This window comes from Periplaneta americana, chromosome 14, assembly GCF_040183065.1.
Source record: "Periplaneta americana isolate PAMFEO1 chromosome 14, P.americana_PAMFEO1_priV1, whole genome shotgun sequence".
NCBI classification, from domain to species: domain Eukaryota; kingdom Metazoa; phylum Arthropoda; class Insecta; order Blattodea; family Blattidae; genus Periplaneta; species Periplaneta americana.
In genome coordinates this window covers 76,239,297-76,253,472 of record NC_091130.1, presented here as the reverse complement: position 1 = coordinate 76,253,472, position 14,176 = coordinate 76,239,297, and positions in this window count along the sequence as shown.

Sequence of the window (14,176 nt, the reverse complement as noted above, 5' to 3'; positions counted from 1 at the left end):
TTAATGTGATGTTCGAAAAAAAAAATGTGACTATAAAACGGAAAGCCGCAGAGAGTATTGGAAAACAGAAAGATCGAACAACTCCGAAGAAATATGTCAAAGAAATAAACTAACGTAGCTACAATCGATAATAATTCGTTCTTCTAGTTGGTCACAAAAAATTGTAACTCAGTTTCCAAAAGTCTTGTATCTATATAATACATCACATCCCTTAGAAAATAAGAACTGTATATTTGAATATTTGAAAGTGAAAGTAGGCCTACTTACCGGCCAGAGGTGAACCGGGCAGGCTGGTATTCCTGAAACAAAGAGCAGACGTTACCAATACAACGTAACAAATAACTGAAAAATACTCCGAAATGTCTTAGCGGAGTTCAAGAAAAGTGAAACGTCAATTTTCTAAAAATGTACTAAGATTTTGTCTCAGTTTTACAGTTTGTAAAATGTTTGATACTGCAAATTTATTAATATTGTTTAATATTGTTACCAATTTACTCGTAGGTTCCTGGAGTGAATATGCATGAGTACAGACTTACTATCGAAGCAGAGATGATGTTAAAAAGAATGAACGTAGGATAAACAAATGAACGTAAGAGAAAAAATTATTGGTTATTAATTGTAGAGCACCGCGTTGCGGCGGATCCGTGTAAACTCACAGAGTGCGTACACTACTAGGCTATCACAGTCTAGTATATGCAGTCACGAAGCTCAATACATAGTAAATATGAATCCATAAACAGTTGCTAACCACTAGGATTGCTACTATCGCCTCATTACAGAAAATGCCTGCACAGTCTATTGTTCCTAGTACCCTCAACAACTAAAGTTTCGTGACTGTATAACTTGACTATGCTATTATTTCTATTCGTCCTGATACAGTGAAGCCTGAGCGTACCGTTGAGTTGGTAGCTTAGTTGCATTCTCAGTGCGATTATTTTATGCTGTCCAAGTCAGAATTTCAACCCAACCGCTGGTTCAAATCTCTTCAAATTGATGTACCTATAATTTTGGGGAGAAAAAAGTGCTTATAGCAGATTTTCGCCGTAGATAACGGAATATTAAAGCGATTTTTTATCTCCTTTAATTTTTCCAAATCACTTTAAACTTCATAACCTTATTAATCACTTATTTGTTTCTCAGATAGCTTCTGAAGAATAAAATCTATTGATAAATTAAACAGAAATTGAGATAAAGGTGACCACCCTGAATAACGTCCGGAAACATTTTCATTCCTATTTTTCATACTTAGGACTGTCTATGGTTAGTATGGTTAAAAGTGTGTCATGTGTATTCTTCTCGTCAATATGTTATAAAATTAGATCTTCTCTTCGTGAAATTAAAATAGAAGATTTTCCTGCTGATAGCCCGCAGGCTGAAACTGGCCAAAAGGTAACCTAAACAGGGTGTTTCAAAAATACGGGGTATAATTTCAGGTATGTATTTCCCACATGTAGACAATCAAAATAGTTCATTACAACATGTGTCCGGAAATGCTTTATTTCCGAGTTATGGCCTTCACAACACTGAACTTCACCGGAACGTTTTTCTTTCCGCAGGTCGTTGCCGTCAAAGGAGACATTAAGAGGGCACTCTGACAGTTCATTCCGAGGCGAAGGTTACATTCAGTGTTGTGTAGGCGTTACACTGTGCGACATGTATTCAAATCAAGAGCTGGCAGAGATACACTTCATGTACGGTAAGGCGGACGGCAATGCTGCGCTGGCTCGTCGTTTCTACCAGAAGAGGTACCCACAGCGACAATGTCCAGATCGGAAGACATTTGTACGTCTCCATTACCGTCTGTGCGAGTATGGGAAATTTAACTCTCCTGGTTTGGGAAGGGGACGACCAAGATCTACAACTCCAGAAGTACAGGAGGAGATTCTGGAGGCTGTGAACATGACTCCTTCTATCAGCACACGAAGGGTAGCGTTGCAAGTCAATGTTCCTCATACGACTGTCTGGAGACTGTTGAAAGAGTATCAATTGTATCCTTATCATTTGCAACGTGAACAGGCCCTGTCACCAGCAGATTACCCTGCACGAGTTAGGTTCTGTCAGTGGTTCTTGCAGCAGTGTGGTGTAAATCCGAACTTTCCTGCCTTAGTATTATTTACAGATGAAGCACAGTTCACACGAGATGGCATAACAAATTTCCACAATCAGCATGTATGGGCGTATGAAAACCCACGTGCAACTTTTCCATCTCATCACCAGGTGCGGCTCTCCCTCAACATGTGGGCCGGTATCATTGGTGATCGATTAGTTGGATCCCATGTACTTGTAAACAGACTTACGGGGCAGGCGTACACAAACTTCGTGGAAAATACCATACCTCATGTTTTAGAAGACACTCCACTGATCAATCGTCAACACATTCACTTCTTGCATGATGGCGCTCCTGTACACTTCAGTCGTACGGCCCGCCGGTACTCGGATCGAAGGTTTCCTGATCGATGGATAGGTAGAGGTGGCCCAATTGCTTGGCCTCCACGCTCACTTGATCTGAACCCTCTCGATTTCTACTTGTGGGGCCATTTAAAATCATTGGTTTATTCGTCTCCGGTGCCTGATTTGGAATCCCTTCGGAATCGAATTGTGGCATGTTCTGAGGACTTACGCAATACTCCTGGAGTTTGGGGTCGTGTTCGCAGGTCAATGAGACATCGATGTGAGGTCTGTATTCAAGCAGGAGGTGGACATTTTGAACATCTTCTGTAATGACAACGACCTGCGGAAAGAAAAACGTTCCGGTGAATTTCAATGTTGTGAAGGCCATAACTCGAAAATGAAATGAAGCATTTCCGGGCACATGTTGTAATGAACTATTTTGATTGTCTACATGTGGGAAATACATACCTGAAATTATGCCCCGTATTTTTAAACACTCTGTATAATCAACACGTTAAAATATATATATATATATATATATATATATATACACAGGCTTACTTTATGTTTTGTTTCATTCAACAAAGTGTTTGGATTTAAATTGTTAAACTGTGCTACTTCCATTTTTCTCTTTTACTTATACTCCTGTTACCAGTAAATGTACCGTAATAAAAAATAGCGTAATAAAATTAACCAGACGGATCATCATCATCAGCGAAGTTCAAGTTCAGGCGGCTGAAGAGCTTAGGTACCTGCCGATTGGAAATTGAGTTAGGGCATGGATTCGATTCTCGCTTGAGCTGATTACCTGATTTGGTTTTTTCGAGATTCTCTTCAACCGTAATGAAAAAAATATCAGGTGTTCTATGTCGAATCCTCGACCTCAACTCGTCACATACCATCTCGCTATTATCAATTCCATCGACGCTGTGTAACTATGTAGTTGATATAGTGTCGTTAAAACCAAGTAAAAGATAAATCACGATTAAGATCATTTGATCTCTTCTGACTTCAAGATAGGATTTGTTCTGTCTCCTGTGAGGTCAACCTGGGTCCCTCTTTGTAGTTCCTTGGTATTCCAGAATTTGTCGGGGTAGTCCCTTATGAGGCATACGCAATGCATAGTGATAGTAGTTGTTTCGACATTGATTGATAATATGTGTAATTAGATTTGTTTACAGCTCATCTCGGATTTTTTTCTCTTTTCGTCGTACAGTGTATTGCCTGGTCAGACTCTGAACAGCCTAATTTCAGGTGCCTCTCATCTTTGTATTTGGGGCGTGTTTAATGTCCAGATATCCGAACAACACAGAAAGATAGATAGAGGGATAATTTGTATTAACAAAAGCAGCCCTAAATAAGGGTTCGATAGATCGCCCTACTAATCAATTCATAAAGAATAATAATTAAAACAATTTTGTGACAATTTGAAAGAAAAAAAAAACATTAAGATAAATGGTACGAAAACATAGGAAATCATTTACAATAAAAGTTTGTTGGATACAAATGATCACTAATTATAGCTAAGGATGATTTTAACACATAAGGCCCTACTGGCATCAATCTTTGCATCAGAAATTTTAGATTGTTTGGGTGCTATGCATAGACATTTCGCTAGCCCGCACTACGAGCGTGCTAAACTAGCCCCGGCTATCGACTGATTACTTGTACAGGATTCATATCATATCTCTAACACTGGTTTATGAATAAGAAAAACGTTAGTTCGCTGATCATCCACTGCAAGTCCGCGCTAAGAATGTCTATGAATATGGCCCTTTAAGTTGATTTAAAGTTTCTCGTGGGATCGTGCCACGGGCACAGAACATGAGCCCAAAAACACTCCAATGTGTGATGTGGCATTGTGCTCCAAGATGCTGACAACAAGACTCATATATGACTTGTTTTTCACGACACACCTCTTGTGGCTGTTGTTTACGCATCTCGAAACGGATTGTGGGATCAAGAATGACATCCTTACCCTTCTTAGCCATAGTCTCTCGTGAAACTTTGTGTCTCATATTATGTACGCAAAAGAAGAAATGGATTTAGTTTTCAAAATAATTTGAAGGAAAGTCCTATAATGGAGTTCTTGTCAGCCTTTTTGATAATGAGGCTTTTCTTTTGCTCATATTGTTCAGAGCGGACTTCTGGTCCAAGGTAGAAAAGCGCTCATCTCGCCTGAACATGTGGATCATCAAGAGCGCTCGTGTGAACAGATCAATAGGTAAGTAAGTAACCCTAAGAATAGAGTTTGTAGATGCTACACCCAATAAGATGACTGGCAGCAACTTGTCCATGGACATTAAATGTTGAGTAATGAAAAATTGGCTCGAATTTATTGCTTTGTTTATGTTCTATAGCACAATAGTGTTGTTGTAAGTCGTAACAACACGTGGGTTATTAATTAACGTCCAGGATAACACAGAGGGTTTGAAATTGAACGGGTTAAATCAGGTGCTTTTTACGCGGATGACGTGAATATTTTAGGAGAAAATCCACAAACGATTAGGGAAAAGAAGTGAATTTTATTTCGTGCAAGTAAAGAGATACATTTGGAAGTAAACTCCGAAAAGACAAAGACTTTGTCCACAAAATAAAAAATTTGAATATAACTTTGTTTTCCCATTAGAAAGATCATCTGCATATTTCAGTATATTCATACCGATAAAAAAAAAGTATGTCCCGTGTATAACGCAATGTAACAATTGTTTTTTTTTTATAATTAGTCCACAAACTGAATACAATCAAACACGACTCTGTCACTTCCAGCAAATCACAGTCGGGTTACCATGGAAACCAACGTTCCAAAATGCATTGCATGTGCTCCATTATAGGTGGTTCAAGCATTATGGTGAGGTAGTATGTTTGCAATATTCAAATAAATGGTTGTTGAGTTAACTGCAAGAAGACGATTTGTACTTCGTAAGTTATACCAACAAGGCATCACTCATGAGTCAATGAAGCCAGGAGAGAATTTGTTAGCATGACCAGTTCCTTTCCCCTTCCGATGCATAATACAACGCTGAATAGTAAATTATTATATTAATCACACTTCACATGTACACAAACTATATTGTTCTTCCCTTGACACAATACGTATATCGACAAATGAGATGTATGGTTATATCTTTACTCCTGGAATGTCTTCATTTGCCATGGAATCCGATTGCACTGTGAGTATAGGGAATGCCAATAAAGAAGCCAGAAAGAAAGGTGAGCGTTTAAATGGAAGAGAAGTTAATAAAATAAGGAAGTACAGTTTGTTTTCTGTATGGTTGTGAAACTTGGACTCTCACTTTGAGAGAGGAACAGAAGTTAAGTGTGTTTGAGAATAAGGTTCTTAGGAAAATATTTGGGACTAAGAGGGATGAAGTTACAGGAGAATGGAGAAAGTTACACAACGCAGAACTGTACGCATTGTATTCTTCACCTGACATAATTAGGAACATTAAACCCAGACGTTTGAGATGGGCAGGGCATGTAGCACGTATGGGCGAATCCAGAAATGCATACAGAGTGTTAGTTGGGAGGCCGGAGGGAAAAAGATCTTTGGGTAGGCCGAGACGTAGATGGGAAGATAATATTAAAATGGATTTGAGAGAGGTGGGATGTGATAGAGATTGGATTAATCTTGCACAGCATAGGGACTGATGGCGGACGTATGTGAGGGCGGCAAGGAACTTGAGGTTTCCTTAAAAGCTATTTGTAAGTAAGTTATAAGTAAATACAATATGATGCACCTATTGAATGTAGAAGTTGAGAGAAAACAGAAGATGTGAGGAAAATTGTAGTCAAACGCTTTGTTGATAATTGGCACTGGTATAAAATGTATTCATCGATTCTATTTCGAATGTCTCAGATGAAGAGAGAAATCCAATGTGTGATGTTTAGGAAACGATTGTGATTTTCACGTTAAAAAAAGACCTGTGAAGGAATATTTTGTCAGTATAGTTTATTGTTTTATTGAGATGAAATTTTGTTTGTTACTATTTGTAAGTCTTCTTTGACTTAGGTCAAGTTGGTTTCAAACCTACTTCATAAAATGACTGCAATAATCTTTTGGCATGCGTCTCCAATCGAAAGGTACCGTACTAATATGTCCAGCATTGTGACAAACAATACCAACAATGTCCAATCTGTTCAATCAAAAGTAACTCTGTGCAAATTTGGCTTTCAGGTAGAAGCTCCCTGTGAAGCAGAAAAATTGTGACAAATTTTCCCTTCAAATTATTGAAGCCTGCTTCGCAGGGAGCTTCTACCTGAAAGCCAGATTTTCATAATATATTCGTTACTGGAGGTATAGTCCGCGTCACCGTTTTTGGCATGTAAAATAAGTAATGGGAACGTTAAGTGCGAGTGTTTTACATTTGCAGCTGTCAGTCTGACAACTGTGTTTGGCAAATGGCTGATGTGACGTGTATAGAAAATGATACCATTCTCAGCTGCACTAGCAACATGCTCACAAACTGGGCATTATATATCAAGGACACACGCCAAAAACGCTGGCGCCAGCCGTTAACAGAAAACCACAATTTAAGACACACAGAATTGTGTGCATGAAAGTTGGGTTTCTGGCGTCTTGTCAGCACATTTGAGTTGTGTGAATATAAAGGGAAAAATTGTGACGGTGTTGTGTATAGTTCCTGGGGTAGCTCAGTCAGTAGAGCATTCTTGCGCTAAGCGAAGGGTTCCGGGATCGATACCCGGCCCCAGAACAATATTTCCCTTGAAATTATAAAAGCAACTCTGTCCAAATTTTACATTAAATTTCTACAATGACAACCAATTGAATTTGATTTGAAAACTTAGTTTCAATACATCCTGAACAGATTGATATTCATAATTAAGTAGTCAATACACAATTGTAACATTGGAAAAATAATAAAATGTATTTTTTGTTCATACCCTAAAATTCGATTTGAAGGACAAAGTCCCTTCTGAATATTTGTTCTTCATTTATATTACCGGTTGTTCTCTTGTGAAACTTGGACTCTCACTTTGAGAGAGGAACCGAGGTTAAGGGTGTATGAGAATAAGGTGCTTAGGAAAATATTTGGGGCTAAGAGGGATGAAATTACAGGAGAATGGAGAAAGTTACATAACGCAGTACTACATACATTGTATTCTTCACCTGACATAATTAGAACATTAAATCGAGATGTTTGAGATGGACAGGACATGTAGCACGTATGGACGAATTCAGAAATGTATATAGAGTGTTAGTTGGAAGGCCGGAGGGAAAAAGATTTTCGGGGTGTCCGATACGTAGATGGGAGGATGATATTAAAATGGATTTGAGGGAGGTGGAATATGATGGTAGGAACTGGGTTAATATTGCTCAGAATACGGATCGATTGCGGGCTTATGTGTGTGCGGCAATGAACGTACGGGTCGTCGAAAAGCCATTTGTAATTAACACAAACAAAATGATCAGCACAGTACCTGGGAACAGTAATAATATTACTCGAATACTGTAGTAACGACGGAGAAAATCTTATTTGAATAACTTTTAACTTTGTAACCTGATTGTTAAGTGAAATTTAATATCTGATTCTGATGTTCTATTAGAGCGACGAGTTAGTACGAACCCAGACACAAAATTTGGACCTTCTTAATTTTTCAAGTTCCAGTTATAACATACTGCACATGTTTCCGAAATCTCCCTTCTTTGATATATTTATATTATTAGATTTCTTAAATTTGATTGTCAGATCACAGTATTTACAAATTTAGAAACAAGTTTGTTGCATTCGTGTACTTATTAATTTATTGCATCTTTATTTTTACTTTACTTAAAATTCTACCAAAAATCTGAATGATTAGTATTTATGACCATAAATGTACAATTTTTATTGTTTTTTAAATGGGTAGGCTACTCAAAGTTGGAATCCGAAGTTTGTACGAACTCTTTCGCTTGGAGTTGTCAAGAATATAATTATTATTGTGTCATACCATGTAATCAATAATACTTTGAAATTTGCAAGAGAATTTATCATACACTATGAAATATACCGCACTAGATCTGTCCTATTAAATCGTTGAAGCCTAGCTTGTTATTTCTATTTTATTCGTAATTAATAATGAAGAAGTCCGTATTGCTGTCTTTAATTTAGATCGCTACAAGATTCATATCTTTCTTCTCTGAACAATAAGAAATACGCAGTGTTAATAATACATCACAAAAAAACCCTTTCGCTAATATTCGATTAATCATCTGTACAACACTCACTTATCAAAACTTCCTTTTTCTGAGAAAGAATCCAGCTTTGTGTATTTTTAAAAAACATGGTCTTACAAGTAAGTACTATGGTTACCTAATACTGTAACTATGGTTGTCATTAGATTTGATGTTCATGAGTTCAACCCCACAAAGAAATGTACTTCCGAGCACAATGGAAAGGTTTGTATGTCTGTACTCAGAAGGGCAAACCAGAACTAAACTTGATAGAGGCTCTTGGTAATAGACGTTAGCGACACATACCCTTTGTCTTGCCTGATAAAGTTGATGTGCAATTTCGAAACCACGATTATTTTGAAATAAATCAAGAATGCATAAATCAACTTTTCGCATCACCAATTCGTGTATCACTTTATGTAGTAGAACATGAAATATAATTAAAAATCTATCAAACCAATTTTAATAAGTAATCATTCTAATGTTTCTCAATTAAATACCTATCATTTTTAATAACTATTAAGGTTAATTCTAGTGCATTATTCTTCAACAATTGTCTCCTAGCTATTTAATATGATCAATAATCTAATATTTTAAGAGAAATCTTTATGCACCGACGGATGGTCATTAAAGACCATTAAAATTTATCAGAACTGAAGTTTCAAATAGGGGAAGTCACGTTACTGGCTAAGATGTTTCCAGAATGAGGCAAAATATTTATCGGTCCAGAAGGTAATCCGCCATTGTCAAAGAATATGAATCAAGTTCACAGTGCTTTCAAAATACAACAATTCAGAGTGACTTAGGTGAAAATATCCGCAACGGACAATAGCCATTTTTTACGAGACGGAACAGAAATGTTCCTGAAACTCACGAACCGGAAAGCCATTGCGGTCCGCCCTGATCCATTTGGAGTCCTACATTCATGATGACGACGTTCCAATGGTGCATGAATGGCTACAAATCTACCAATTGGAACCGAATTTCAAGTGCGACATTTTTTTAAGAAAGAGAAAATACTTGGAGATCCACATCTTAGGTTTACGGCGTATAAAAGAACTTAATCCTTATAGAGGTGTCTATTAAAAATTATCCGCGTTTGCACTGTGGGTCCATAATTGTATTATGCGAAGGCATATCCCACTCTGTAATACATGCCACCAGCATGTGAAGGAGTGGCACATGTCATCAGGTCATCATGAGGATAAAGGACTCGGAAGGAAATCAGGAACACTTCTTAGATACTTCATTTTTTAGGAGTGCACAATGTGTTTATGTGAGACCATTCTAGTGAAGGTGGTGTAGCTCCAGCTAGTTTTTCACATACAATAAAGCGTTTTATTTCGAATGAATCATCTGATTTACATGCAATTTACACGTACATAAAAATAATTTCAATAAATACCACAAAAGTTGAAATATATTAATGTATTCCTTCATGAAATAGTTTAAGAAAATTGCAGAATCAAAGTGAACAATTTAAATAAAAAATTAGATGTAACATCTTGCATTAAATTCTTTTGGATGATGCTCTATGGTCGGTCCCAGGTATTTGTGGAATACCTCCAGGCATATGAGGGCGGAGTCTATCCGTGCCGAAGTATATTGCGGGCAGCGTCAGCTCGAGGCCGTTAAGGGGTAAGATGCTCGTGGTAGAAGATGGAGTAGAGTTCAGATAAAAATGATCCAATCCCTACAAGCGATTGCTAGCTTCGTTCAACCAACACCTCCCCCAGAGCGATCATTGGTCCTAGCCCTCCCACATACCACTTGCGCAGAGGTCTTGTTTCGTCTTTCTACTCCACAGATTTCTTGGACGGACCATAGTTAATATCAAGTTCTTTGGGTCGATTTCACAAAACTTATTCAACTTTAACTGTCACTTATTATCTTTTTAATTGATCCTTAAGGGGACACTCAACTATATTTTGGAACTTTTTTCCTATTTGACCAATCTTTTTCAAATTTGGAGAAAAAGTTTAATATACACATGGAAAGTAACATGCAAAATCTCAGCTCAGTAGATCCAATACTTTTCAAAATAAAAAATATTTCAATGTTTAATCAATCAGTAATTTAATTATCACTTTTAATTATCATTTTTTATTTTTTGGCTTTGTGTATTTGACTGTGACTTCTCAATGAATTGGGGACGAATTCTGCATATTGATTTAGTTCTGTCACGTAAATTAGTGTAGAAATTTAATTTTTCATTTCTATGACGCTTTTTCTCCAATTTTTAAGTTGAGTGTCCCCATAAATGGACAATGCATTTCACCATCACAAATTGGACTTTAAGCTCTCATTAACTATATTTAAGTTAAATGCTCATTATTTGGTCACTTGAATGAGATGGACTTGATATTTGAAGATGATTTCTTGTTTCAGATGATTATTTATTACCAAGACGGGAGAGGATAATTTCCGAAAAAGAAGATTATTTTAATACAATGGAGAAAAAGATTTCCAAATGCGCAAAATGTCAGCAATGTATAGTCAGGATCAGCTTACTTAATTTCCTAAGGGTAAAATCTAACCAGTTTACTCCCATTACTACATATGCTAGTGGATTATGGTTATTTTCTAGTTTGTAAGTTAAATTTTCTCTTGCCAACTTCGTTTCGAATTTTCATACTGAGAAATACTACAACTGGTAGTGATATCCTAACTGTTATGTTGGCAGTAGTGACGGTTGTCGTCGATAGTGCAAATTCTGAAAATTCAAATTGTTCTATATTTCTGATTTACTGAAAGTTAGTGAAATTCGAACATACTAATAATTAATTAATAACGGTATTAACATTAATACATACTAGTTATTTTGTGTTGTGGTTACGATTCAAGATTATAGTCATTTAAGTGTAAATAAATATAGCATACGAAGTGATACATGCACTGGGGTAATGGATACAAATGCCATTTTCATTTTAATATTAACTCTTCTGTTTAAATTTTTATTACAATAATGTCAAAGAGAAGGAATAGCATGTCAGTGACTCCCACAACAAAAAAACCGTGTGGCATTCAAAGTAGCTGAGCTTCAGGACTCTATAGTTCATATGTAAAATGAACTGAAGGAATTATACAGTACGTACGGAGACAGCAATACAACCAGAATAGCAAAATTATTGTGAGTAGTATTTTCAAGCATATATTTCAAAGTGGCATTCGGTTGTCGGAGTTTGTATTAATAATTCCATGTGATCAAACAAAATACATTTTAATATTAGATTATATTTATGGACTAATTACAAACAATGTGCGAGAGTTTCAGGACAAAAATACACTCTTTCCTAAATTAATGAACCGTTCAGAAAATACCTCCTAACATAAAGATGAGATGTGGTAAATAAGTAAATAAGCAAGACATCGTTATTGTTAATGCTATATTATTATTATTATTATTATTATTTTTTTTTTTTTTTTCCGTGGACCGTATTAACTTATCTTTGTCTCCATAGGTCCTCGCTTGATAACCACAGTTTTAATCGATTATTTTCATTTTTCTATCAGAACACAATAATTTTACATTACATTGGTTTGTATTAACATACATAAGTTGAAAAAACTACGAGTATTTGAATGTAGGATGGTATTATAAATCTTTCTTTGCTTTCCTCAATTGAATTAATAAAAGTCTAGTATTTATTTTTTCTTGCTTTAGTTGTTCCTTAAATAGTAACACCCTCATTGCTGCTTCTGCATTTGCATGTATCTTCGCTGGTTCCATCAATTCTATCTAGCTGTCATCAGCCGGTTTGGATCCTCTGACTTCCTTAGCTGTGGCCGTCTTCTGCTTACCTATCTACTACCGGTACTTCTTGTTGGACTACTTACCGATGTAGCTCCATAACTACAGCCTGTGATACTGTGGATACCTTGCAAGTCGGCAGTTTCAGAGCTTGTTGCATGATATTTCCTTACATTTGCTTTCATATTATCCCATTTTGTCTTCAATATTGCTAAAGAACTTGGCATGATGATTTTTTGCATTGAAAACCCTTTCTACTTTCTTTCAATCTTTTTTATTTTCTTCTGAATTCTGCCCATCCTTCTCATTTTAAATTACTGTTATATATTTCGATACTACTTCCAATTACAAATGTTTTTAAATTTCTGGAAAATTATTACTTTTCACTCTCTTTTTTACCTCCATTATTGATGACATTTTATTGTTGTGATATAACAAGTGAAGGCTAGTACCAAGATTATCAAGGCATAATTACATTTTACAATGATTCCAAAGGCCGTGATGACTTAATTAGGAATTAAATTAATTGGTTTTATTTTAAATGCATATTGGTTGAGTGAAATGCAAACAAATTAAATAAGACTTAACGTCCGTATTTAAGACAAATTAAAATGAGTTAAATGTGGATTGGTAACATGTTGGTGGAATCGAACATAGAGTAAAATCCTTATAATATAAATCAAATTTAATGTATTTGTAAGCATTCTTTTCCCTATTTAAAATAATTTTGTTTATAGCTTTATTTTATTAATTCTGTTTGAATGATTATTGTTAATCACATTTTAAATTTATGTTTCTATTTAATTAAGTGTTGAGTTTCAACCTACCAATACAGTATACGTGTGTGTTCGTGCGAGTGTGTGGTGACAGATTATATAGGTAATGCCACTTCCTGTGCTAAGTCCCCAAAGTCGCCTGTTAATTGTGAGATTCCTGTTCTTCAGTTCCCCCAAGGTATCTCCTTGCCGAAAGATGTAGTTATTTTGATCATCTTGTCCCCTCCATTCGTAAGAGGTCACGAAATCATCGGAATCGTTTCAATATTATTTTTGTGAGATATCAATTTATACCGCTTAATACAGTTTCCTTACAAACAATCTATTTCCATATCGTACTCTGGGTTTAACTTTCCTTCTCTCTTAATAAACACATAGTATTTCATTCAAATCTCAAACTACTGAAGGCTCTTCTTATTTCTCTCTAAATCCACAGTACTTGGCTACAGGCACTCTTCCTTATACATTCATAGAACATTACGCTACGTACAAGTTTATTGAGGAAATATGTTAAATATTTTTAAAGGGTGGCAATATAGACTAGTCAGAGTGCAAAAGTTCATATAAACATGTGTGCAATTTTCAATGGCTGTGGCAGTTTGAATGTTACGCACAATAAGCCACACAAGTGGCTAGAAGAAACGAGAGATGACTTAATAATGACAATATTGCTAATTTACATGTTATTAATACATTATTACTCGACCAAGGCGAGTGGAGTCGCGGGCGTAACGTGAACTATCGCGATGCGGTATTACGAACGCAGGAACAGCAGCGCCACGGCTACGGGCTGCAGGACTCCACTGGCCTTGGTCGAGTAATACAAAAGTTCATTGCAATTCCCCACTCTGTTGAGAACGTAAATGTTACACATCTGAAGTTATATTGTTCTGTTATGAGGGAAGAAATATTCATAATGCTTTGTTCTTGTACACTTCGCTTTTCATACACTTCTACAAACATAAATCAATACGAGTAAGTCCTAAGGATCTTAGTGGCCAATGCACGTGAGCACTGTAGCCGATCCAGCGTTCGGGGAATGTGAGAGTTAGGAGATGTTTCACCAGACCTGACAGGGGCTCC